The following is a 4,017-nucleotide window of genomic DNA, read 5'->3' as shown; positions in this document are numbered from 1 at the left end:
TTTTATAAGGTCTATTCCCTATGCTGAGAAGTGTTTCCAAAGTTAGACACTCAATTCTGAATGTTCCCTGCATAGTGGCTGATCTGTTCTTAAAACTCACCTACTTGTAGAAGTCTAATTCCAGGCCCCAGTTTTTGTCTACTTCAGATCTCAATGACCAAAATGACCTGATGTTAGGTTTTGCTGGCCTAATCCTCATCCATATAATCAGTTATCTTGTTCTATTCCAGCAGCATTTATGGCTACTTTTCTGCATATCTGCAGTTTATCTATAGATCTCTTCTGTATATTTGCCAGTTCTGTGTCTATCAATCAATCAATCAATCAATCAATCAATCAACATTTACAAAGCACCCACTATATGCTGTTAAGCCCTGGGCAAAAAGGACAGTTCCTATCTTCAAGGAGCTTACAATCTAAAGAGGAAGACAAAATAGGACTACATGCCGAGAGAGAAAGGGGGGAATTCAGAGACAGAGAGACAAGACAGAGATCCTTCAGATATGTACATTTATGAAAATAAATCCATGAAAAGTAAGGATTAGGTTTTTGCTCCTTATTTCAAAAGCAATTTGAACAGACTATCCCAGCATCGGGAAGAAAGGGAAGGAAAGTCAAAGAGATATTCTTCCTCTGCAGGAGCAGGAAACAAGAAAAAGTATTTTCAATCCTAGTTGGAGGTTCCAGGTTAAGATGGCGGCAAAGTAAAAAGCAGCTGCCTGACCTCTCCTAACCCACGCATATAGGACTCCTCAAGAAGACATAAAAACAAATCCAGAGGAAAGAAGGGACCCCACAACAGGGCGCAGCATCGGAGGTACGTGGAATCGGGGCATTTCCATGCTATAAAGGGGTGAAACAGTTCTCACAAAAACACGAGCGGAGCAACTCCCTCCTCCACCCCACACCACCTACAATGCCAAAGCCAGCGCATGAGTCAGAGCAAGTTTGGGGCACCCATTAAGTCATTGGCAGCTCACCAGGGCTTGTTCCTGAGAGCAGCAAGACTTAAGACCCCCCAAGAGGCTAAAGAACTCACGGACTCTGAACACAGACCCTGAGCCCAGGTGCAGGGGAAGGGGCTGACATAGGCGCAGGCTAAGGCACGGACTAAGGCACAGGCTAAGGGGTCGACTAAGGCGTGGACTAAGGCATGGATGAAGAGGCTGATTCTGAGTGCAGGAGCGGACCTTGAGTGGGGACACAGTGCAGAGAGGTGCTTGACTATGGAAGCAGCTCCCTGAGACTGTTAAAGGAGCTTCAGGCAGAAGAATGAGCAAGGAGACCACCAGGAGGCTTGTCCCAGAACAACTAGACTTGAGATCTCAGGAGTCTAAAGAGCACAGACAGATCCTGGGCGCAAGCATAAAGCTGAGAGGGAACTCAGCTTACAATGGCAAGCCAGAATCATCAGGAAAACCAGAAGAGAAAGATGAAGAAGAAAAAACTTTTAATACTTGACAACTTTTACACAGAAAAAATCCTGACAACGGAAGAAACAGCAGAGGAGAACAATCCAAACATTCCCAAAACAATGAAAACAGGTCACAAGGTCTTGAAGAGTTCAAATCTGAGATCATGAGAAAGATGGAAGAGATCTGGCAAGAAAATAACAGTTTAGAAGGCAGAATTTCACAATTGGAAAGTGAGGCAAGTAAATCAAAGACCAGAAATGACTAGATTGAAAAGGAAAACCAAAAGATTGTAGCCGAAAACCAGTCTCTAAAGGCCAGAATTGGGCAATTAGAAAAAGATGCCCCCAAATCAAAAGAATTAATAAGCAAATTGGAGACCAAAATCAAACAGCTGGAAAACAGGTCAGACCAAACTGAAAAGGAAAATCAAAACCTTATAGCAGAAAACCAGTCTCTAAAGACAAGAATTGGGCAAGTAGAAGCCAATGATCTATCAAGACAGCAAGAGCAAATAAAACAAAGTCAAAAGACTGATAAAATAGAAGGAAACATGAAATATCTCAATGAGAAACTGACAGATCAAGAAAACAGGTCTAGAAGAGAAAATCTGAAAATCATTGGTCTTCCTGAAAAAGCAGAAATTAATAGAAATTTGGACTCCATACTAAAAGAAATTATTCAGCAAAATTGCCCTGAAGTTCTACAAGAGGGCAATATAAACATTGAAAGGATCCATAGATCACCCTCTACACTAGACCTCAAAAAGACAACCCCCAGGAATATAATAGCCAAATTCAAGAGCTTCCAACTAAAAGAAAAAAATTTTACAAGAAGCCAGAAAGAGACAATTCAGATATCAAGGAGCACCAATCAGGATTACACAGGATCTGGCAGCCTCCACACTACAAGACTGCAAGGCTTAGAATATGATATTCAGAAAGGCAAGAGAACTGGGTCTACAACCATGGATTACCTACCCATCAAAACTGACTATATTCTTCCAGGGGAAAGTTTGGGCATTCAACAAGATAGAAAATTTCCAAGCATTTGCACAGAAAAGACCAGGACTAAATGGAAAGTTTGATATCCAATCACAAAAATCAAGAGAAACATGAAAATGTAAATAAGAAACAGAAGGGAAAGTAAGAAAACTCATATTTTTTAAATTTGCCTCTTTAAGGGCTTCAATAAGATCTAATTATTGGAACTCCTATTTGGAGAAATGTTATGTATAATTCTCTGTAGTGAACTCTGTTCACCATTATAGCATTCACTATTATAATAATTAGAAGAATTATTCATAGGGAGAGGTTGGAATACTAAATGGTCTAAGATGATATAGGTGGGAGGGAAAGAGGGGGGTGAATAGTGGAGGACACCAAGAGAATCTTGAAGGAATAAGAAAAATAGGATATTCTATTACACACAAAGAGGGCATGGGAAGGGGAAGAGATGAATACTATTATAAGAAAGAGAGGAAGAGAGCATTAAGAGGTAATATTTAAACGTTACTCTCAGTGTAATTAACCCTGAGAGGGAAAAGTAGCTATATCCATTGGGATATAAAACTCTATCTAACCCTACTGAGAAAGTCAGAAGGGATAAATCAAGGGGAGCAGGGGAGTGGGGAGGTCAAAAAAGGGAGGGGAGAAGAAGGGGGAGGGAATTCATTAGGCCTTAAAAATAAAAAGAGGGGAATAATAAAGGAGGGGGTAAAAAGGGAAGTAAATCAAGGGAGGGGACAAGGGTTACTGGCTTAAAGCAAACCACTATTTTAAAAGGAAATAGTGTAAGAAGAAGGGATAGAACTAGGGGAGGATACAAAAATGTCAGCGAATACACAACTAATAATTATAAATCTGAATGTGAATGGGATGAACTCACCCATTAAACAGAAGCAAATAGCAGAGTGGATTAGAAACCAAAATCCTAACATATGTTGTCTACAAGAAACACATATGAGGTGGGTGGACATACAAAAGTTTAAAATAAAGGGCTTCAGCAAAATCTTTTGGGCTTCAAATGAGAAAAAAAAGGCAGGAGTGGTGATCATGATTTCTGATAAAGCCAAAGTAAAAATAGATATGATTAAAAAAGACAGGGAAGGTCATTACATCCTGATCAAAGGCAGTATAGACAATGAGGAAATAACATTGCTCAATATGTATGCACCAAATGGCACAGCATCCAAATTTGTAAAGGAGAAACTGGTAGAGCTCAAGAAGCAAATAGATAATAAAACCATATTAATGGGAAATCTAAATATTCATCTTTAAGATCTAGATAAATCAAACCAAAAAATAAATAAGAAAGAGGTAAGAGAGGTGAATGAAGCCCTAGAAAAATTAGATTTAATAGATATGTGGAGAAAAATAAATAGGGACAAAAAGGAATACACCTTCTTTTCAGCTGCACATGGTACATTCACAAAGATTGACCATGTAATAGGGCATAGAAACATTGCAAACAAATGCAAAAGAGCAGAAATAATAAATGTAACTTTCTCAGACCATAATGCAATAAAAATAATAATTAGTAAGGGCACCTGGACAGGCAAATCAAAAACTAATTGGAAATTAAATAATATGATTCTCCAAAACCA

The sequence above is a fragment of the Gracilinanus agilis genome, chromosome 4 (genome assembly GCF_016433145.1).
Source record: "Gracilinanus agilis isolate LMUSP501 chromosome 4, AgileGrace, whole genome shotgun sequence".
Classification (NCBI taxonomy): domain Eukaryota; kingdom Metazoa; phylum Chordata; class Mammalia; order Didelphimorphia; family Didelphidae; genus Gracilinanus; species Gracilinanus agilis.
The sequence above is the reverse complement of the archived record's forward strand: the minus strand, read 5'-3'. Positions refer to the sequence as shown.